The sequence below is a fragment of the Ranitomeya variabilis genome, chromosome 1 (assembly GCF_051348905.1).
Source record: "Ranitomeya variabilis isolate aRanVar5 chromosome 1, aRanVar5.hap1, whole genome shotgun sequence".
NCBI lineage: Eukaryota > Metazoa > Chordata > Amphibia > Anura > Dendrobatidae > Ranitomeya > Ranitomeya variabilis.
This window is the reverse complement of record NC_135232.1, coordinates 1,045,872,423-1,045,896,498: the sequence shown is the minus strand read 5'-3', so window position 1 is coordinate 1,045,896,498 and position 24,076 is coordinate 1,045,872,423.

The window sequence follows — 24,076 nt, the reverse complement described above, 5'->3', positions numbered from 1 at the left end:
GCCATGCTCGCCAAACTGTTCGCTGTCAATAATAGTGTGATACAGACACCTGAACCCTTGGTCCCGTCAAACGTGGCGGAGGACAATGGTTCTGCAGGGCACTCGAAAGATTGGTGTCGGGAATTGCATGTGGGCACTGACTCTACCCCATCCCATCAGAAACAGGGGGCCTACAGGGTGGCTCACGAGTACGAGCAGGTATTCAGCAAACACCCCTTAGATTTTGGACAGGTGAAAGGGATCCAACATCACATCCCCACGGGAGATCACCAACCCATAAAAGAGAGATATTGCCCTGTACCCCCAGCTCATTACCAGTGTGCCAAGGACATGTTGCGAGAAATGAAGGAGGCCGGGGTGGTGAGAGACAGTTGTAGCCCCTGGGCAGCTCCATTAGTCCTTGTTAAAAAGAAGGATGGTACAATGAGGATGTGTGTTGATTACAGGCAGTTGAATCGCATTACACATAAGGACGCATACCCACTGACCAGGATAGAGGAGTCTCTGGCTGCCTTAAAATCTGCTAACTACTTCTCTACCTTAGATCTCACCAGTGGGTACTGGCAGGTTCCCGTGGCGGAGGCGGACAAGGAGAAGACGGCCTTCACGACACCGATGGGTCTCTGCGAATTTAACTACATGCCCTTCGGATTGTGCAATGCCCTGGGGACGTTCCAGAGGATGATGGAGTGCTGCCTGGGGCACAAGAACTTTGAAACCGTACTGCTGTATTTGGATGATGTCATTGTCTTCTCTAAGACCTACGAAGACCATCTGAAGCACCTGGCTGAGGTGTTTGAAGCCCTGTCCAACTTTGGCTTAATTGTGAAACCGTCCAAATGTCATCTGCTGAAACCTAAAGTGCAGTACCTGGGCCATGTGGTGAGCGCCGAAGGAGTGGCCCCAGACCCCGACAAGGTCACGGGGATCCAGGACTGGCCAAAGCCCAGCAACCTCCACAAAGTAAGGCAGTTCCTCGGGCTGGTAGGCTATTACCGGAGGTTCATTAAGGACTTCACCAAGAAGGCCGCGCCCTTGCAAGACCTGTTGGTGGGCCAATCGAAGAAGACCAAGGGGAGGAACACCCCATTTGATTGGAACGAGGGGCTGGAGGGATCCTTCACTTGCTTAAAGTCGGCACTGACGGGAGAAGAGGTACTGGCCTACCCCGAATACGACCAACCGTGTTTGCTGTACACGGATGCCAGCAATGTAGGATTGGGGGCCGTGCTGTCCCAGGTCCAGAAAGGCCAGGAAAGGGTAATCGCTTACGCCAGCAGGAAGCTTCGTCCCACGGAAAGGAACCCTGACAACTACAGTTCCTTTAAGCTGGAATTCCTTGCCATCGTCTGGGCAGTGACAGAGAGGTTCAAACACTACCTGGCCTCAGCGAAATTCACCGTCTTCACGGATAACAATCCGCTAACGCATCTGGATACCGCCAAACTCGGGGCCTTGGAACAGCGGTGGATGGCCCGACTGTCCAACTACGACTTCACCATCAAGTACCGGGCAGGACGCAAGAATGCGAATGCCGATGCCCTGTCCTGAATGCCCAATTTGCCAGAAACGGGAGAAGACCCGGAGGTGCTTGAAGAGGTGGAGCTGCCTGCATTCCATCGCCCCAAAGCCACTCAGAACTCCCATCATGTGAAGAACAGGCACAAGAACCAACCGGATGCCATGCTGAATCCCCTGCCCCACCATGGATGGGCGGAGAACCAGGATGGTGACCCCGCGGTCCGTCGGGTGAAAGAGCTCTTGACGCAGGCAGGGTTGCATCCCGGCCCAGACGATCCACAGGAGACCCAACAGCTGTGGAAGGGGAGAAGTAAACTGTTTATCCATGATGGCAAGCTGTGCCGGAGAAGCATCGACCCACGTACTCACGAATTGGTATGGCAGATAGTAGTGCCAAGGCGAGATGCGCCCATGGTTCTGGGAGCCTACCACGATGGAGCCGGACACTTCAGATGGAAGAAGCTGGAGAGGCTACTCCGAGGGAGGTTCTATTGGATTGGCATGAAGAGAGCCATTGAGAAGTGGTGTCGAGAGTGCGGTCCATGTAGCCTACGCAGGAGGGACCGTGGCAGCCAACGGGCTCCCTTGCAGCCTATCATCACCAAGCGGCCGCTCGAACTGGTCGCGCTGGATCATGTGAAGCTGACACCTAGCCGGTCAGGCTATGTCTACGCTCTTACCATCGTGGATCACTACTCCAGATTTTTGGTGGTTTGTGCCTGTCAAGGACCTAACGGCCAGGACGGCCGCCAAGGCTTTCCAGCAGTACTTTTGTAGGCCCCATGGCTACCCGGAGAAGGTACTGACCGATCAGGGACCAGCATTCGAAGCGGAAGTGTTCCAAGAGTTCTGCCAATTGTACGGGTGTAAGAAGATCAGAACCACACCGTACCATCCCCAAACCAATGGGATGTGCGAAAAGATGAACCAGGTGGTGATCGACTTACTAAAGACCTTGCCCGTAGAGGAACGGAGCCTGTGGCCAATGAAGTTGCCTGATTTGGTGGACATATATAATCAAATCCCAGTAAATTCCACCAACTGCACTCCAGCGTACCTGATGCGAGGAAGGTCTAGCAAGTTACCCGTTGATCTGGACATGGGGGTCCTAACCCCCGAGGATACCTCGCCGGATGCTGATTGGGATACCGAGAGGCGGCAAAGGTACCGCAAGGTACAGGAGTGCGTGGAAAGAAGCCTTGCTCAGGCCAGGCAAAAACAGGAAAGGGACTACAACCAGCATGCCCCTGCAATTCCCTTGCCACCTGGTGAGCACGTACTCAAACGAAAGAGGAGGCTACACAAACTCGACGACCAATAGGAAGCGGAACCGTATACTGTCCTGCCATCCGATTTCGACAACACGAAGGTTTGCCTCATCAGCAAGGATGGAGGGGAGACCTCGACGGTGATATCCAGGGACCACCTTAAAGCCTGCCCTGATAAACTGAGAGCGAGGGAAATGGATCCAGGAACCTCCCCACCTGTAGAAAAGGAGAAGATGATCCACACTGTCCTTGGTGACTTTCCCCAGTCCCGGACTCAGATAAATCAGGCCATCGTGGTACCTGTTCTAACGTTCCAACAGCCGAACCCACCAGAACCAATGGTGGTACCAGATTATCCGGCCCCGCAACCTCAACAAGCCCTACCTGAAGATGCCGTGCCGACCGTTGAACTGGCAAATCCTCCCTCTGCTATCGGCGAGCCTGCCGTACACACTGTTGCTAGCAGTAGCCCTGAGAGCCCCAGCCTGCCAGTGCTACCCAGACTCACTAGAAGTGTAGCTAGAAGGCAGTGCACTACACCAGCAGTAGCAAGCATAGTGGGCCCTGTTAGGCCAGTAGCAACCCCTGCGCTGCGAAGGTCTACGCGCAGCACTCAGAATCAAACTCCCCTCCGCTACAAAACTTGGAGGTATTAGTGAGGGCTGCTATTTAGTCAACAATTGTTTGTGTGCATATCTTTTGTTACAGGTTTTAAAATGGACAAAGGAGTAATGCACAGTGAATTACTCCAAAAACTTCTAAAAGGGGACCCCTTTGTTTACCCGGGGTCCCCGCGGTTTCAACCACTGAACTGAGAGTCATAAACTGTGCATGACCTAACTTTCGCAACGTTCAAGAGTCCTCACCTCCCATAGAGGGAAGCACTGTTATGTTTAATTGTTTACAATATCTCAAAATGTTGTGTGTTTTCTGTTAACATGTATTGTTGTTCTTCTTTTCCCAGTCCGGGAGTACTGGATTTAACTGGGGGGGAGTGCAGCGCCCCAGAGTCCTGGTCGTTGCAGTAACGTCGCTCTGCCGCTAAGGGGAGTGATGTTGCGTCTGATTGCACTAAGGGAGTTCACCTGATCAGGTATCACACACTACACTTCACACTCCAGCCACCAGGGGGGGTGGTTCTATCTAGTAGGACACTCCTCACACTCTGGTAAAACTGGGGGTTGGACAGCAAGACAGAGAGAAGTAACTGGGAAGTGCTAGAGAGAGGACCTGTCAGGGATGGGATCCTGGCAGACTCCTAAGAGAACAACGCAACAAGTGAGCAACGGGAATACAGCAAGGAGGCAATAGGACCAGAAGGAGTCGTGCTGAAAGATCGAGGCAACATCCTTCTGAGGCGCAAACAGTCGGTGGCCGGAACGCCGAGAAAGTAAGAGACTTTAAGCATTACTTCAAACCACGGCAGGACAGCCAATTATAGGTTGGCTGTCTCACTTAAACACCTAAGCAGACAACGGAGGCAGCTGTGGGAGAGGGGCGACTCTAGAGTCCCGGAAGAACTCCAGGCCTACCCCGTCATACGGGTGCATCCTAGCCATATCATCTGGGGGACGGAGAGAACGAACATCAGAGACAGACAGAATCAGTTGTGAGGACTATCCCGGGGTGCTCAGCAGGGAAGGACTACAACACATAGGTGCTAGCAGGTAGATTTTCTTGGGAATCAGGATCCAGCATCTATGATCAAGCCATGAAGCCAGAAATGGAGTCGGAGCAATTTTAACCCTGTGCTGGAAGACAGGATGGAGCAGAGATGACAACGTGTTACTGCACAATTAACACAAGTTCACCACACTCTTCCTTGCATTCTGATAATGGGGCCGTACTAGGACTAAAAAGCAGCCCCGGCACACACAATTCACTCGCACACATACAATAAGACTATGTGAATATCGTTGCGGATTTTGATGTGTTTCCACGGCGTTTTTGGCTGCACGGATTTGCATCAAATCCGCAGTGTAGTGCACAGCCAATATTAGTCTATATGAAATTGACATTTGTTGTGCACATGCTGCGGAAAAAAACACGCAGAATCGCGGCTTTTTTTTCTCAGCATGTCAATTCTTTTGGTGGATCTGTAGCGTTTCTGCACCCATTGACTTCCATTGTGTCAGGCACATCCACAGCAAACACAGATGTAAAAAAGATCTGCAGTTTTGCTGCAGATGAAACCCTGCAGATCGGGAGGAGGGGGAGTGTGGGAGGAGCAATGTGCGTGTGAGTCGCCCACCTGGGCAGTGGGGATACTCGGTACCAGGTTCGGTTGCACTTAAAGGGGATGTCACGGTGGCCGCAACCTGGTCCATGGCCCTTGGTTCCCAATTAAAGGGGAAAGGTCTTTTAAAGGTATTTGTATTAAAGTTTGTGTTCGTGACGCCACCTGTGGTTCTTAGAGGGGACCGACGCTGCTTAAAGGAGTCCTCTGGGGTGATGTTACTGCAGCAAAGATGGTGATGCTTTCCACAGGTGAAGCGGGGTCCCCAAGGCTCCCGGTGTGCTGGGCAGGGATGGTGTATGCCAGCAAATAAATGGAGGACGCAGTTGTAACGTCTTTACCTGGTTTACTGATGGTAGCAGTCCAGGGTACCAGGAACAGGTGGTGATGTGGTTCGGCCGGCCTGGAGGCAAAGGTAGATCCCTCTCCCAGGTGAGGTCCGTAAGCCTTCCTACTCGCGCTCGCATGCGAGGTCCCTGCTGCATGTAGCTTGCTGGCAAAGTCCTCTCCTGTCCTGGGACAGTTACCTGTCTGATGGGCAGTGTGAGCCTTTTTATAGGGTCTCTATCACGACCTGGGCTCCTAGTATACTGCTGCACCTTCAGGTGTGGGTGCGGGCAAATTACATAAAGTCCTATGCCCCCCCGGTTCTGCCGTGCGACCTGGAGTACAACATAGCCTCGGGCTCCCGGTGCCTGGTTCCTGCATTTCGGCTTTGAGGGTGCCTGGTCACAGTTCCCCTCTGAGACCCTTTCCTTCTCCTGTTGCTTCTTTCTTCTGATGCTCACTACAATCCAACCCTTCAGGTTGCAGCTCACAGTCCTGGCTGCACAGCTCCACTGTCTACTCTCAGTCCTCACTCTTCAGTGTCTCTCAACAACTGCCTGGTTCTACTGTCTGCTTTCAACTGACTGACTCCTCCTCCAGACCAGGATATAACTATCTGAGGGAAGCTCCCCTGAATCCGAGTTCAGAGCTCCCCCTTCTGGCCTGGATTCGGAATGTGTTGTGTATAGGTGCATTACCTGGTAAAGGGAATCCTCATTGCCTCCAAGCATGATATCATCCTCCCCAAAAGGAAGGCAACATCACTGTAACAACCGGTTACCTTGGGTGTTACACTCCCCCCACCGTTAACTCCAGTACTCCCGGACTGGGAAGGGAAAAACAACAGTACAGTTTAAAGATGCAAAACTTTTAGATATGCATGTCAATAGGTTTAACTGGTAAAACTTAGGCTTCCCTTTATGGGAGGTACTGTTTCTTGAACGTTACATAACATATTTACATAAGTGCACACAGGTGACAAGTGCAAACATTTTACAAATTAAGTGCAACATTTAAATAGCAAAGTGTCCTTGTGCACCAATGATAACAATGATATGAAGGATCAGTCATCAACCCCCAACGTCCTTGGGTGGGCTACAAGGCGTGTTAACCAGTCCTGGTCTCCGCCACGCCATACAGTTTTCCCTAGGTCTGTAAAAGCAAACAAGGGTAACAAGGTCCTACACATGCTGGAAATGTTGGTAGAACCAGGGTGCACCTTGAGGGTGCCAACTATTTACAGGAAAAGTTCTTCAGTAAGCACTGTCCATACCCTACTGTCCTTTTTTTAAACTGCAAGAAAACATCAACAAAACATAATCAACAGTATTTCCAAGCAGGTAAATGTCTCTCTACTTGTTCCTTTTCCAGGGCAGGTCCTGGTGTCCACAGCTTCCTGACTGGGGAAGTTCTTTGGTGTAGGTGTCAACAAGTGACTCCATAGGAAACTGTCCATCATCAGGGGTTTGTGTAGCCTGGGTTTGCATTCCACTTTCAGTGGCTACACAGGTATTGGTATGCTATCCTGGGCACCTTTTAACATGTAGGGCATAATATCCCCTTTCGCCGTGGTGCCGGGTAAAGGTCACTTTATCTCCTGGGTACAGGTCATGGTCAGGGTGTCCTCTTAAGAGATGTGACTGAACGTCTCTACGGTTAACAAACAGTTCAGTTGTTCCACCATGTTCTTTTATGAAACCCCATCCTCTGTCCAAGTTAAAGGTGACAACAGTTCCTGATCTTAATGGTCCTCTATCAGCAGGTCTAGCTTTGCGGATCCGGGCTTTAGCCAATATGTTCCTTTCCTCCATTGCTTCCAACTTAGCTCTGTGTTCCTTTTCCTCTGCTGCAAGAATATCTGTTGTCTGCAATACTCCTCTTTGTCTATGATTATTACGTTATTGGCTGCTGCTTGGTCCTCTATTGGGAATCCCATCAGGTCTGTTTTAGGGTGCCTCCAGTATATGGCTTCTTTTAGCCTGCATGCCTTCAGGGGCGAGGATTCAGGTATCATTGGGTCAGTTAAATCATTCCCCAGGTCTATCATGCGGTCCCATGTTACTGTAACGGTGACTACCTGGCCAGGTGTTAAGGTTGGCGGGGGTTCTAGGGGTCCCACCAGGGTTTCCCCAGCTATCGGGGCAGTTTGCGTACCTGTCTCGCCAGTGCTGGTGTCCTTTTCCGCCTCCGCCGTGGTCAGGATCGCTTGTTGCAGGGCCTGTTGCTGCGGCATTGTCATCTCCGTTGGCAGCGACTCACTTTCCGGCTGCGCTGGGGTTAAAGGTGCAGGCTCCGGGTCTTTCGTCGGTGCCATCTCCTGCAGCAGCGCCACTCCCTCTGGCTCCGCTGGGGCTGTGAGTGCTATTGGTGAGTTCTGAGGCTGTGCAGTCATCATCCTTCGAATCAGGGACTCCTTCCATGCGGTCACCGCAGTCATCTGGGTCCACTGGAGTCGTCGGGCCAGCTCCTCCATCTCCGAGGAGCTCCAGTTCCAAGGTATTAATCGGGTCCGGTGTTTCTTGTTTTTGCTCTGGGACATCCTCTCTGGTGTCGGCAGGTCCCAGCGGCTCTCCAATGCTGTCCGCCATGGCTTCTCCTGGGTAGCGTGCAGCCATGCTGCGGCCACGCTTTACCGCATCATCCTCCTTCTCTTCACTTCGTGGGCGGTCTCTGCTCTACTTTCCCGCCAGCCATCTCCAGGGGCGGATCTGTCCTCCTGACAGACATGTTCTGGTGGCCCTAACGTGTCTGCAGGGGGTGGATCCAGCTTTCGCGCTGGTTTTTGAACTCCACCCATGGCAACACATCCTCCTCATTCTCTATCCGCCTCGTGGTGCAATAATGGCGGCCATTAAACAATTTCACACGGTCATTACAGTCCATCGTGCACAGGACCCATTTCAATGGGTCGGTCCATCCTGTTTGTGACGCCAAAATTGAGTCAACCACCTGGGCAGTGGGGATGCTCGGTACCGGGTCCGGTTGCACCTAAAGGGGATGTCATGGTGGCTGCGATCCGGTCCATGGCCCTGGGCACCCAATTAAAGGGGAAAGGTCTTTTAAAGGGATTTGTATTAAAGTTTGTGTTTGTGACGCCACCTGTGGTTCTCGGTCACAGGGGACCGACGCTGCTTAAAGGGGTCCTCTGGGGTGATGTTACTGCAGCAAAGATGGGGAAGCTTCCCACAGGTGATGCGGGGTCCCAAGGGCTCCCGGTGTGCTGGGCAGGGATGGTGTTTGCCAGCAAATAAATGGAGGACACAGAGTTGTAGTGTCTTTACTTGGTTTACTGATGGTAGCAGTCCACAGTCCAGGGTACCAGAAACAGGTGGTGATGTGGTCCGGTTGGCCTGGAGGCAAAGGTAGATCCCTCTCCCAGGTGAGGTCCGTAAGCCTTCCTACTCGCGCTCATATGCGAAGTCTCTGCTGCCTGTAGCTTGCTGGAAAAGTCCTCTCTCTCCTGTCCTGGGACAGTTACCTGTCTGATGGGCAGTGTGAGCCTTTTTATAGGATCTCTATCACGACCCGGGCTCCTAATATACTGCTGCACCTTCAGGTGTGGGTGTGGGCAAATTACATAAAGTGCTATGCACTCCGGTTCTGCCATGCGACCTGGAGTACAACACAGCCTCGGGCTCCCGGTGCCAGGTTCCTGCTCTTCGGCTCTGAGGATGCCCGGTCACAGTTCTCCTCTGAGCCCCCTTCCTTCTCCTGTTGCTTCTTTCCTCTGATGGTCACTACAATCCAACCCTTCAGGTTCTCTTCCTTTTCCTAGAGCTGCAGCTCACAGTCCTGGCTGCACAGCTCCACTGTCTATTCTCAGTCCTCACTCTTCAGTGTCTCTCAACAACTGCCTGGTTCATCTGTCTGCTTTCAACTGACTGACTCCTCCTCCAGACCAGGATATAACTATCTGAGGGAAGCTCCCCTGAATCCGAGTTCAGAGCTCCCCCTTCTGGCCTGGATTCGGAATGTGTTGTATCTAGGTGTGTTACCTGGTAAAGGGAATCCTCATTGCCTCCAAGCATGATATTGTCCTCCCCGAAAGGAAGGCAACATCACTGTAACAACCGGTTACCTCGGGTGTTACACGTGTATGTGTGTGCCGGTGTCTGCGTGAATCTGTTTGTGCGGGTGTGCACGGGTCTGTGTGTCTGCATGTGTGTGTTTGTCCCTATGTGTGTGCGGGTCTGTGTAAGCATCCATTGTCTTGTCTAACAGGACTATTGCTCCCATCCGGCAATGAATGCTCACAGTGACAGCATTGCCGATAATGGGAAAGTAGTCACATCTAACAATGGCTGTGTTCAGTAGTAAAAAAAACAAAACCATACAGAACATACAACATATAACATACGGGACATACACATAACATACAACATATAAGGTAGAGCACATACTTACCAATTACCTAGTCCCCAAAGCCCTCAATTCTCCTGTAATAAAAATAACATAATAAACCAACATATACTTACCTTTCCGCCGTATTCCAGTTAATAACAAGTGTCCCACGACGATCTCCCGTGTAGAACAGTGACATCGGGCGTCAGCGCTCTACAGGGGCCCCACGATGAACTGACAGCGTGGGTAATCCTCTGCGGTTTTGCTGCGGATGAAACGCTGCAGATCGGGAGGAGGGATTGTGTGGGAGGAGCTATGTGCGTGTATATGTGTGTTCCGGTGTCTGCATGAATCTGAGTCTGTGTGCGGGTGTGCGCGGGTCTGTGTGTCTGTGTGTCCCAGTGTGTGTGAGGATCTGTGTAAGCATCCATTGTCTGATAGGACTACTGCTCCCATCCGGCAATGAATGCTCACAGTGACAGCATTGCCGATGACTGGAAAGTAGTCCCATTAGACAATGGCTGTGTTCAGTAGTAAAAAAAAACAAACCATAAAGAACATACAACATATAAGATAGAGTACATACTTACCAATCACCTAGTCTCTGAAGTCCTCAATTCTCCTGTAATAAAAATAACATAATAAACCAACATATACTCACCTTTCCGCCGTAGTCCAGTTAATAAGCAGTGTTGTGAATTTGGATTCTGGGCTCCCCCGGTGGCTACTGGTGGAATTGAACTGGTGTCTTCATCTTCTCTGTTCACCTGTTCCCATCAAGATGTGGGAGTCGCTATATAACCTTGCTGCTCTGTTAGTTGCTTGCCGGTCAACAATGTTATCAGAAGCCTCTCTGTGCTTGTTCCTGCTCCTAGACAACTACTAGATAAGTTGGACTCTTGTCCATGTTTGTTTTTGCATTTTTTGTTCCAGTTCACAGCTGTAGTTTCGTTACTGTGTCTGGAAAGCTCTTGTGAACAGGAATTGCCACTCTGGTGTTATGAGTTAATGCCAGAGTTTTAAAGTAATTTCTGGATGGTGTTTTGATAGGGTTTTCAGCTGACCATGAAAGTGTTCTTTCTGTCTTCTGCTATGTAGTAAGTGGACCTCAAATTTGCTAAACCTATTTTCATACTACGTTTTGTTATTTCATCTTAATTCACCGCCAATACATGTGGGGGGCCTCTGTCTCCTTTCGGGGTATTTCTCTAGAGGTGAGCTAGGACTAATATTTTCCTCTGCTAGCATTATTTAGTCCTCCGGCTGGTGCTGGGCATCTAGAATCAACGTAGGCATGCTACCCGGCCACTGCTAGTTGTGTGTTAGGTTTAGTTCATGGTCAGCTCAGTTCCCATCTTCCAAGAGCTAGTTCCTATATATGCTGATGCTATGTTCTCTTGCCATTGAGAACATGACAGTTTGACCGGCCCACTAAAGGGTTAAAATCCTTGGCTGAGAAAGGAGAGAAATAAGTAGTCTGCTGAAATTTTTTTTTTTTTTTTTTTTTCTCTCTTTGAATGGCTCTGTGTCCACCTGTTTGTAATGGATCTTCAGAGTGTAACTGCAGGTTTGAATAATCTCGCCACGAAGGTACAAAATTTGCAAGATTTTGTTTGTCATGCACCTGTATCTGAGCCGAGAATTCCTTTGCCGGAATTTTTCTCGGGGAATAGATCTGGGTTTCAGAATTTTCGAAATAATTGCAAATTATTTTTGTCCCTGAAATCTCGCTCTGCCGGAGACCCTGCACAGCAGGTCAGGATTGTGATTTCCTTGCTCCGGGGCGACCCTCAAGACTGGGCTTTTTCATTGACACCAGGGGATCCTGCGTTGCTCAATGTGGATGCGTTTTTTCTGGCCTTGGAGTTGCTTTATGACGAACCTCATTTGGAGCTTCAGGCAGAAAAAACTTTGATGTCCCTATCTCAGGGGCAAGATGAAGCGGAAATTTACTGCCAAAGATTCCGTAAATGGTCTGTGCTTACTCAGTGGAATGAGTGCGCCCTGGCGGCGACTTTCAGAGAGGGTCTCTCTGATGCCATTAAGGATGTTATGGTGGGGTTCCCTGTGCCTGCGGGTCTGAATGAGTCCATGACAATGGCTATTCAGATCGATAGGCGTTTGCGGGAGCGCAAACCAGTGCACCATCTGGCGGTGTCCACTGAGAAATCGCCAGAGAGTATGCAGTGTGATAGAATTCTGTCCCGAAGCGAGCGGCAGAATTTTAGACGGAAAAATGGGTTGTGTTTCTATTGTGGTGATTCTACTCATGTTATATCAGCATGCTCTAAGCGCACTAAAAAGCTTGGTAAATCTGTTTCCATTTGCACCTTACCGTCTAAGTTTATTCTATCTGTGACCCTGATTTGCTCTTTGTCATCTATTACCACGGACGCCTATGTCGACTCTGGCGCCGCTTTGAGTCTTATGGATTGGTCCTTGGCCAAACGCTGTGGGTATGATTTAGAGCCTTTGGAGACTCCTATTCCTCTGAAGGGGATTGACTCCACCCCATTGGCTAATAATAAACCACAATACTGGACACAAGTAACTATGCGTATTAATCCGGATCACCAGGAGATTATTCGCTTTCTGGTGCTGTATAATCTACATGATGATTTGGTGCTAGGATTGCCTTGGCTGCAATCTCACAACCCAGTCCTCGACTGGAGAGCTATGTCTGTGTTGAGCTGGGGATGTAAGGGGGCTCATGGGGATGTACCTGTGGTTTCCATTTCATCATCTATTCCCTCTGAAATTCCTGAGTTCCTGTCTGACTATCGTGACGTCTTTGAAGAATCTAAGCTTGGTTCGTTACCTCCGCACCGAGAGTGCGATTGTGCCATAGATTTAATCCCGGGTAGTAAATACCCAAAGGGTCGTTTATTTAATCTGTCTGTGCCTGAACATGCTGCTATGCGAGAATATATAAAGGAGTCCTTGGAAAAGGGACATATTCGTCCATCGTCATCTCCCTTAGGAGCCGGTTTTTTCTTTGTGTCAAAAAAAGACGGCTCTTTGAGACCATGTATTGATTATCGGCTTTTGAATAAAATCACTGTTAAATATCAATACCCATTGCCGTTGCTGACTGATTTGTTTGCTCGCATAAAGGGGGCCAAGTGGTTCTCTAAGATTGACCTTCGTGGGGCGTATAATTTGGTGCGAATCAGGCAGGGGGATGAGTGGAAAACCGCATTTAATACGCCCGAGGGCCACTTTGAGTATTTAGTGATGCCTTTTGGTCTTTCAAATGCTCCGTCAGTTTTCCAGTCCTTTATGCATGATATTTTTCGCGATTATTTGGATAAATTTATGATTGTGTATCTGGATGATATTCTGATTTTTTCGGATGACTGGGACTCTCATGTCCAGCAAGTCAGGAGGGTTTTTCAGGTTTTGCGGTCTAATTCTTTGTGTGTGAAGGGTTCTAAGTGTGTTTTTGGGGTACAGAGGATTTCCTTTTTGGGATATATTTTTTCCCCCTCTTCCATTGAAATGGATCCTGTCAAGGTTCAAGCTATTTGTGATTGGACGCAGCCCTCTTCTCTTAAGAGTCTTCAGAAATTTTTGGGCTTTGCTAACTTTTATCGTCGATTTATTGCTGGTTTTTCGGATATTGCTAAGCCATTGACCGATTTGACTAAGAAGGGTGCTGATGTTGCTGATTGGTCCCCTGATGCTGTGGAGGCCTTTCGGGAGCTTAAGCGCCGTTTTTCCTCTGCCCCTGTGTTGCGTCAGCCTGATGTTGCTCTACCTTTTCAGGTTGAGGTCGACGCTTCTGAGATGGGAGCTGGGGCAGTGTTGTCGCAGAAAAGTTCTGACTGCTCCGTGATGAGGCCTTGTGCCTTCTTTTCCCGTAAATTTTCGCCCGCTGAGCGGAATTATGATGTTGGGAATCGGGAGCTTTTGGCCATGAAGTGGGCTTTTGAGGAGTGGCGCCATTGGCTTGAGGGGGCCAGACATCAGGTGGTGGTATTGACTGACCACAAAAATTTGATTTATCTTGAGACCGCCAGGCGCCTGAATCCTAGACAGGCGCGCTGGTCATTATTTTTCTCTCGGTTTAATTTTGTGGTGTCATACCTACCGGGTTCTAAGAATGTTAAGGCGGATGCCCTTTCTAGGAGTTTTGAGCCTGACTCGCCTGGTAACTCTGAGCCCACAGGTATCCTTAAGGATGGAGTGGTATTGTCAGCCGTTTCTCCAGACCTGCGGCGGGCCTTGCAGGAGTTTCAGGCGGATAGACCTGATCGTTGCCCACCTGATAAACTGTTTGTTCCTGATGATTGGACCAGTAGAGTCATCTCTGAGGTTCATTCTTCTGCGTTGGCAGGTCATCCTGGCATTTTTGGTACCAGGGATTTGGTGGCAAGGTCCTTCTGGTGGCCTTCCCTGTCACGAGATGTGCGAGGCTTTGTGCAGTCTTGTGACGTTTGTGCTCGGGCCAAGCCTTGTTGTTCTCGGGCTAGTGGATTGTTGTTGCCCTTGCCTATTCCTAAGAGGCCTTGGACGCACATCTCGATGGATTTTATTTCAGATCTGCCTGTTTCTCAGAAGATGTCTGTCATCTGGGTGGTGTGTGACCGTTTCTCTAAGATGGTCCATTTGGTTCCTCTGCCCAAGTTGCCTTCTTCTTCCGAGTTGGTTCCTCTGTTTTTTCAAAATGTTGTTCGTTTGCATGGTATTCCTGAGAATATCGTTTCTGACAGAGGGACCCAATTCGTGTCTAGATTTTGGCGGGCATTCTGTGCTAGGATGGGCATAGATTTATCTTTCTCGTCCGCTTTCCATCCTCAGACGAATGGCCAGACCGAGCGGATTAATCAGACCCTGGAGACATATCTGAGGTGTTTTGTGTCTGCTGACCAGGATGATTGGGTTGCTTTTTTGCCATTGGCGGAGTTCGCTCTCAATAATCGGGCCAGCTCTGCCACTTTGGTGTCCCCGTTTTTCTGTAATTCGGGGTTTCATCCTCGATTTTCCTCTGGTCAGGTGGAATCTTCGGATTGTCCTGGAGTGGATGCTGTGGTGGAGAGATTGCATCAGATCTGGGGGCAGGTGGTGGACAATTTGAGGTTGTCCCAGGAGAAGACTCAGCTTTTTGCCAACCGCCACCGTCGTGTTGGTCCTCGGCTTTGTGTTGGGGATTTGGTGTGGTTGTCTTCTCGTTTTGTCCCTATGAGGGTCTCTTCTCCTAAGTTTAAGCCTCGGTTCATCGGCCCGTATAAGATATTGGAGATTCTTAACCCTGTTTCCTTCCGTTTGGACCTCCCTGCATCCTTTTCTATTCATAACGTTTTTCATCGGTCATTATTGCGCAGGTTTGAGGTACCGGTTGTGCCTTCCGTTGAGCCTCCTGCTCCGGTGTTGGTTGAGGGTGAGTTGGAGTACGTTGTGGAGAAAATCTTAGACTCTCGTGTTTCCAGACGGAGACTCCAGTATCTGGTCAAGTGGAAGGGATACGGCCAGGAGGATAATTCTTGGGTGAATGCATCTGATGTTCATGCCTCTGATCTGGTTCGTGCCTTTCATAGGGCCCATCCTGATCGCCCTGGTGGTTCTGGTGAGGGTTCGGTGCCCCCTCCTTGAGGGGGGGGTACTGTTGTGAATTTGGATTCTGGGCTCCCCCGGTGGCTACTGGTGGAATTGAACTGGTGTCTTCATCTTCTCTGTTCACCTGTTCCCATCAAGATGTGGGAGTCGCTATATAACCTTGCTGCTCTGTTAGTTGCTTGCCGGTCAACAATGTTATCAGAAGCCTCTCTGTGCTTGTTCCTGCTCCTAGACAACTACTAGATAAGTTGGACTCTTGTCCATGTTTGTTTTTGCATTTTTTGTTCCAGTTCACAGCTGTAGTTTCGTTACTGTGTCTGGAAAGCTCTTGTGAACAGGAATTGCCACTCTGGTGTTATGAGTTAATGCCAGAGTTTTAAAGTAATTTCTGGATGGTGTTTTGATAGGGTTTTCAGCTGACCATGAAAGTGTTCTTTCTGTCTTCTGCTATGTAGTAAGTGGACCTCAAATTTGCTAAACCTATTTTCATACTACGTTTTGTTGTTTCATCTTAATTCACCGCCAATACATGTGGGGGGCCTCTGTCTCCTTTCGGGGTATTTCTCTAGAGGTGAGCTAGGACTAATATTTTCCTCTGCTAGCATTATTTAGTCCTCCGGCTGGTGCTGGGCATCTAGAATCAACGTAGGCATGCTACCCGGCCACTGCTAGTTGTGTGTTAGGTTTAGTTCATGGTCAGCTCAGTTCCCATCTTCCAAGAGCTAGTTCCTATATATGCTGATGCTATGTTCTCTTGCCATTGAGAACATGACAAAGCAGTGTCCCACGACGATCTCCTGTGTAGAACAGTGACATCAGTGATGTCAGCGCTCTACAGGGGCCCCACGATGAACTGACAACGGGGGTAATCCTCCGATCACCCGATGTCACTGTACTATAGCGGAGATCGTCGTGGAACACTCGTTATTAATTGGACTGCGCCGGACAGGGAGTATTCGGTTGATTTATTATTTTTTATTTTTTGGAGGTGATCGATGGCTTCAGGGAATTAGGCATGGTTGTAAGTATGATGAAATAAAGAATATTAATACTTTTTCTGGTTGTGTCTTTTTTAAACTCTTTCACTACTATAGGATTAGTAATGGATAGGTGTCTTATTCATGCCTCTCCATTACTAACCAGGCTTGATGTCACCTTACAATGCAAAGGTGACATTAACCCCTTATTACCCCATATGCAACCACTACAGGGCATTGGGAAGAGAGAGGCTAAGTGCCGGAATTGGTGCATCTTACAGATGTGCCATTTCTGGGGTGGCTGGGTGCTGGTATTTGTAGCCCCTCTCTAGGCTATGAATATCATCCGGCAGCTGTCTGCATAGCCTTTCTGGCTGTAAATTATAGAGGGACCCCACATCATTTTCTTGGGGGGTCCCCCTATTTTAATAGCCGGTAAAAGCTAAATATACAGCTGCGGGCTGATATTCATAGCCTGGGAAGCTCCATGGGTATTAACCCCTTCCCAGGCTATAAACATCAGCCCCCAGTGGCTGGCTTTCCCACTCTGGACTTGAAAATTGCGCAGGAGCCCATGGAATTTTTTTCCATTTTTTTTAATTAAACAGATATTGCATTTAAAGCCGGGGTCGCACTTGCGAGAAACTCACACGAATCTTGCACGTCAATACCCGTCACTCCCTGCACTTGGGACCGGAGTGTGCGGCTGCATGTATTTCTTTGCAGCTGAACGCTCCGGTCCCAGTGACGGTGGCTGTGCCAGGTATTGAGGTGCGAGACTCGTGTGAGGTTCTCGCAAGTGTGACCCCGACCAACGCAGATTTTGTGTGTGTGTGTGTGTGTGTCTTTATTTAACTCTTTATGTACCATGTTATTATGTTTATTACTAAACATCGGGCTTAGTATTTTCTATCTATCTATAGATATAGATATATATAGATATATCAATAGATATATGTATAGTTATATCTATAGATAGATATATACTGTAGATAGATATATCTATAGATAAATAGATAGATGGATAGCTATATCTATAGATTGATAGATATATCTATAGATCTATCTATCTATTTATCTGTGTGTGTAAACATTATTCTTCAATGGAGTATGCAAATGAAGAGGTTGGACAAAAAATGACATCACAATTCTTTTTTTTTTGTTCAATAATAGATCTTTATTTAGCTTTCAAAAACGCATACAAATCTGCATGGAAAAAACGCATCAAAAAACCCATCAAAAACGCATAAAAACCCCATCAAAAATGCATTAAATCCGCACCTGCATTTTCTGGCAACCTCGGACAAGGGGGTTGTATGAAAGGCAGACAGGTGTATCTGCTATTGGAACAGACTGGTGGTCGCAACATGTTTCGTTGCTGTAATGAAGTAGACTGTACTTTATGCGGTTTATGCTGTGTTTAAATAAACCGGATGGACTGTTAAAGGGACTTTGTCACCTGAATTTGGCGGGACCAGTTTTGGGTCCTATGGGCGGGGTTTTCGGGTGTTTGATTCACCCTTTCCTTACCCGCTGGCTGCATGCTGGCCGCAATATTGGATTGAAGTTCATTACCTGTCCTCCGGAGTACACGCCAGCGCAAGGCAGTATTGCCTTGTGCAGGCATGTACTACGGAGGACACAGCACACAGCAAGAACTTCAATCCAATATTGCGGCCAGCATGCAGCCAGCAGGTAAGGAAAGGGTGAATCAAACACCCAAAAACCCGCCAATATGACCCAAAACTGGTCCCGCCAAAATCAGGTGACAGAGTCCCTTTAAGTGGAAAATTGTTCCTGTGTGCCTTAATCCCGCTGCCAAGTGAGTGCTCCCCAACACATTCAGTGAGCGCTATACATATGGTACTAGACTGCGGGCAATGGTCCAGGAAGCGTGTGTGGGCATTGCAGCAGTGGTTTGCAGTGGATCTAAGGGTCCACAAAAAATTTTTCAAGACAGCTTGCGGTAGATCGGCGGGTCCATGAAGTTCTGTGGAGCGCAGCTGCAGGAGCAGCAGCAGCGGCTTGTGATCAGCAGCTGGAGCTGCCAGGAGATCCAGCGGCAGGAGCTGTGGCAGCACCAGCAGGAGCTGGAGGGGTGCAAGAAGAGGACATTGGTAAACCAGGTCGTATGAACTCTTAAAGGGCCAGTACAAGCCCAGAGAGATATCAGTGTAGTGTGTGAACTGGGGCCTGAGAATGCCATGGGGAGTCCACAGGGTGTACCCCAGAAAAGGGGTGGTTGCCCAAAATGGGGTGGAGTCCCAAAAGGAGGTGGTGACACAAAAAGGGATGGTTGCCAAAAGGGGGTGTAGTCCAAAAAGAGGGCGGAGTGTCCCAAGGGAAAAGGGGTGACAGTTGTGCCATTGGACTGTAGCCGGGAACAGTGAGGTTCATGCTATGCAGGTCCACTTTATAGTGTAGATGGCTTGGCCAATGAGGCATCATGACTGTGTCCCATCTGGCTGGATGGAGAACCTGTGATAGGACTGATAGACCCGACGACTGGAGTGTCCTTACTAAGGGCCCCTCCTGAATGCTCTATGTCATCTGGGACAAAGATGAAAGTAAGTGGCATATGTGAGGAAGTTAAAGGACTTCTGATAGCCTCCCTTTACATTGTCGCGGCTGAGGTTTCCACATACCACGAGGTGGGTGTAGTCGCGGACTTGCTGTATCCTCGGTAATAGGTCGGGACTTGGAAGTACTGTGGGACTGGTGGATAAAGGTAGAGGTGTTTGTAGATGTAATATGTATGAGAGGTAAAAATGAGGAGAATACGCCCCCTAGAGTTGACAGTCCTAAGTTAGGCGGGACCAGGGCCGGACTGGCCATCTGGCAATTCTGGCTAATGCCAGAAGGAGCTGTCAGGTTGTGGGCTGCCTTGTCTGCTACATTGTTATTAGAATCTGCATCCTCAAGACGCCAATCCTGTTAACAGTTGTGACAGAGCACAAAGTTGTTGCCTCCATCACTTGCCCCACCAGGCTGCAGGCGTCCTTTATGGCTGTGACCTGATGGAGGCCGGCGGTGCAATGACATCACTGCATCACGCCACCAGCATCCACAGCAAGAATGGATAGAGGATGAGTCAGACACTGCAGAGGATGAAGTGTCTAGATTATGTGAGTATGGGGATTTTTTTGATTTTTGGGGGTTTGTGGGGAACCAAAACACTATATAGGGAGCTATGAGTTGGACGATCATGGTATATAAAGGGCTGGGGGGTGGACCTGCAGCGCCCCAGAGTCCTGGTCGTTGCAGTACTGTGGCTCCGCCACTAAGGGGAGCTATGGTACGTCTGATGGCACTGAAGGAGTTCATCTGAGCAGGTATCACAGACACCAATACATTTCACCGCCGGGCCTCCAGGGTGAGCTAAGGGTTCTATTCATTAGGCCACTCCTCACACACTGGTAAAACTGGGGGTCAGGCAGGAAGTTAGAGAGAGAGCTGACTGGGTTGGAGCCAGGCAACACCTTGTGGCAGAGGGTGTTGCAGGAGCAGATTCGGTAGGGTCTCTGTCAGGAATGGGATCCTGGCAGAGACTTGGCAACTAGAGACCGGGACCGTGCCTGCTCAGTATAGCGGCGGTGCCCAAGAAAGGATTGGAAGCGAGATAGATTGTGCTGAGTGAGAAACGAGATCAAAGCAACAAGGAGAATACCAGTAGGGGTCGTGCTGTAAGATCGAGGCAACATTCTACTGAGGCGCACAACCGGCGGCCGGAACGCCGAGGGAGTATTACAATATTCAGCTTCATGCAATACTCTAAACAGCGGCAGGACAGTCAGTCTAAGGCGGGCTGTCTCACCTAAATCACATATGCAGTCTTGGGGGGCAACTTGTGGAGAGGGGCGACTCTAGGGTCCCGGAAGAGCTCCGAGCCTACCCGTCAAACGGGTGCCGTTCTAACCGTAACAACAGGGAGGAACGGAGAATTAGCAGAACATCATCTAATTGAGTTGTGAGGGAACTTAAGAAACGGACACAACAGTTGTGGGGACTTTCCGTAAGCACAGCAGGGAAGGACCGCAACACCTAGCGCTAGAAGGAAGGCACAGATTTCCACCTGCTAAGAGAGCTCTGGAGGTGTCATTGGACCGGCCGGACTTGCGCAGCCTGGCTATCTGGACTGAGGACTGAGGACCAAGAGATCTTCAGTAAAGAGGTAAAGAGACTGCAACTTGGTGTCCTCATTATTTACTGCACCGCACTATTACAGCACCACCATCATCTACCCACATCTACCATTCACTGCACGCCCCTCGGCAGGGCCACGGACCGGGGCCTAGCCACCGTGACAACAACCCCAGAGCAGAGACTCAGAGGCCCGGTACCGGGTACCCCTCGGCCCTGCGGCGGGTGGGGCGCCGCAGCTTGGCGTCACGAACAGGATTTACTTAAGCCTGAAGAATCAGGTCATGTGTGCCTTGGAACTGTGATCTATTGTGCTTGGACTGTACTTTATTGTAAAGACTGTGCTGTGCCATTTGCCGCCAAAATCCGCCGCCATTATAGCGCTGAGGAGAGCGCAGGAAGAGAAGAGGGGCGTGGAGTGGGCGTAAACAAGCTGAAGAGCGCGAAGGACAATGGCCGCCCAGTCTAAATATTTCTGTGTCCTGAGGACGTGTCCGTCAACAGCCGAGGTCCGCCTCCTGATCCTGTTTGGAGGGTGGAGACCATGGGGACGAGGCCGCCCACGAAAGAGACCGCAGGAAGAGGACACTGGAGAAGAAGAAAAGATGGCGGCACCGGGAACACCGCGTGGGACTCACCCGATTTGGTCTGAGGCTGCACGACCCGACACAGCCCCAGATGCACCAACGTTGCGGGGACTGATCATCGCAGAGCCACCGATGGGCCGACCCCCCTTGCCACTGTCTGAGGAGTGTGTGGCTGCAGCTGAGGCCCGGCAGATAGCACGCCGCTTGGAGGCTGACACCCGCGTGCTCACTCGGCTGGGCCAGCCCATGGAGGTCCGTTTGTCTCCGGTGTCCCCTGCTCCACCCAACCCGGCCGCGGCTGAAGGTGCGCTGCGGGCGCCGGGCCTGAGGATCCTGCCGGAGGTAGAACATCTGCGGCGCTTAATGGCAGCCTGACGGAACAGGCCTCAGCCTGCGGCTCAGGTTGATCTAACCAGTGTGGAAGAAACCCCACCGTCGCACTGGGGCGTGGTGGTATCCTTTAACTCCCGACACAGAAGGGGAGTTATCCAGGAGATCGGGGAGCCACTGCAGGTCCGTGTTGACCGCGAGGAAGTCGAGCCCTGTGGAGGGAGGTACGACTCCGATCTGGAGCCTGGCGACACCGTGACCTACACCCGGTGGAGGAAGGAAGCGGGTGGAACTGGCTGGATAGCTCGGGGCGTCCAGCGGTGTGTCGCCCTGCAGGCTGCTGCCAGAACGCTGGAGGATGAGCCTTCTGCAGAGAAGATGCCGGAACCAGCCCCCGAGGAATCTCAGGAGGTCCGGGTCCACCACGTGCCTCTGGGTCGCGCTCGCCCACAAGCGAGGAGGGCATCCCGGCGTGGGATCCTGTCGCTGCTGGAGCCAGGACCGGCCCTTACTACCCCAAGGCGACCCGTTGGCCGGGTGAGGCCTGGAAGAAGGCCGTCCTCTGCACAAGAAGACTGAGTAAGCATAAATGCTTTATTTATGTATATAGTTATTGTTCTACTGTTTTGCTAAACCCGTTTTGGGTTAACTTTTAAAGGGGATCCCTTCGTTGACCCGGGATCCCTATTGTTTTGTTTGTTTTTCTAAGTTTTGCACAAGTTTCCAGAACTGCCGCCATCATGAACAGTGCATGATACAAACTCTCTGTAAATAGTTTGCACCTTATTAAAGGTGCTCCCTACTGGTTTTACTTCAAAAAGGACTCTTTGTGAAGATACCACACTGGAACCTTTGCTAAGTACGGACTGGTAGCTTGAGAAGATATGCTACCTCATAAAGACTTGGTCCCCTCTTAAAGGGGATGTTCACTTGTGCATCTAAAGAATGGTATTGCTTTAAGACTGCGAGATAGCAATAATGTCTTAAAAGAGAAAGTTAATGATGCTGTTGATATGTAATCGTTAATGTAACTAACTAGTTAATTGTAAAAGAATGCTGATAATGTTCCCCGAAGGAAAGTGAAAGTTAGAAGAAAGATGCAGTGGGCCCGTAGGGGTAGACGTAGTGTCCTGCATAGTTGCTAGTAAGAAAGTAATGATGGAAGTTAATACTTTAAGAAAATGTTGATAACGTTGATAGAAAATGAGGATAGAAGGTAAACCCTGAGTCCTCCTAGGAGCCATATAGAGATGGCTCAGTGCTCTTAAAACTGAAAGTAATGTTACGTTCTATACTGTGTATAGTAGTTGAAAAGACAGAAGGCTCGGGCTGAAAGGAGCGGTCCTGTAAGAAAGGAGAGGCAGTAGGTCTGGTGCCGTTAGGACAGGCAACTGCCTGTCCCTATTGCCGGCCCTGCCTGCAGAGGCCCCCCGGAGCCTCAGTGTACCGTACCATGAATGGGCCCCCCGTCTCGCCAGGGCCCCGGCACTTGCTCGGATGCACCAGATGCTTACGCTGGCCCTGGGGGGACCCACTGAGACTCTTTCGCCAGGGGCCCTCAAAAACCTGGAGCCGGCCCTGGCTGGTGGAAATGATCAGCGGCACAGAAATCACAAAATAAAGGCAGTGCTGGTGGTGACACCAGTATCCAACAAGCAGAGCAATCCACACTACGTACAACAGCCCAACATGGATGATGAAAAGCTGCGCATAATCCACAATAATCAGCCAGAGAACACAAAACCGCGATGTACTAACACTCACGTCTTCATCCGGTCAGGAGGAGGCTTCTGTGTAAGTTGGAACATCACATTTTTCCTGATGTTCTGCTACTTTTTATTTTTGGAAGTTGGCACCAAACGAAATGTCTGAAGGTCAGGATACAAAAACTGGTGGGGAAACAGGGAATCGCTGCCCCAGAACCGCCAGGGAATACTACGAAATATGAAAAAAAAATCTACATCAAAATCTGCTTGACTTGGCACAGCTTTCACAAGTGGGTCACCCTGCAGTTTCCTCTGGATTTGCTGTGGAGACTTTTCACAACACATCTAATACTTGTGGACCTTCCACCTCACATTTTTATTATCTTGTGCACTGGTCAGACTGGGGGGGGTTAAGGCCAGAGAAGGGGTGAAGAATAATCTTTATTGCATATAATGGTGGCACTGAGCGATGGGGAAAAGCCACAGAGGACTGAGAGAAGGGGAAAAGGGGCGTCCTCTTCTTCATAGGCGGAAGTACACAGGGACCACCTCACAAGCCGGGTCTAAAAGAGGAGAAAAAGGATGAGCCACTTACACAGAGAGAAAGCTGAGGAGCTGAGTACATGTTATTACTCCGGAGTTCGCTCCATCAATCCCTATGTGGCCTCCAAGCGCTGAGCTCAGCTTTTTCTGGCAGCCCCATAGAGAATGAATGGAGCTGCAGTTGGTTCCTGACTTTCCGCTCATTTCTAACAGAATAAAGTTCCCGATCAGACGATGGTTCCCAGCTGTCGGACCCCACTGATCAGTAAGCTATCACTGAGCCTGTGGATAAGTGATAACTTGTTTTCATCAGACATCCTCTTTAAGGAATGGAGTCCGTCAGCAGTGAAGGAGGGAGGAGGCGCAACTGAGACTTTACTTTCGGAGGCTGCATATAGGGCATGTCAGTAGTGGACACTTCCCGATATTCTTCTTCACTTGCCCCCCCCCCCCTTTCCCCTGTATGGCTCTTTTATGAGCTGACAAGAGCTGCAGGGGATGAAGCAGCTACTAATCAGCCGATCTCCGGTCGCTTGCAGCCATT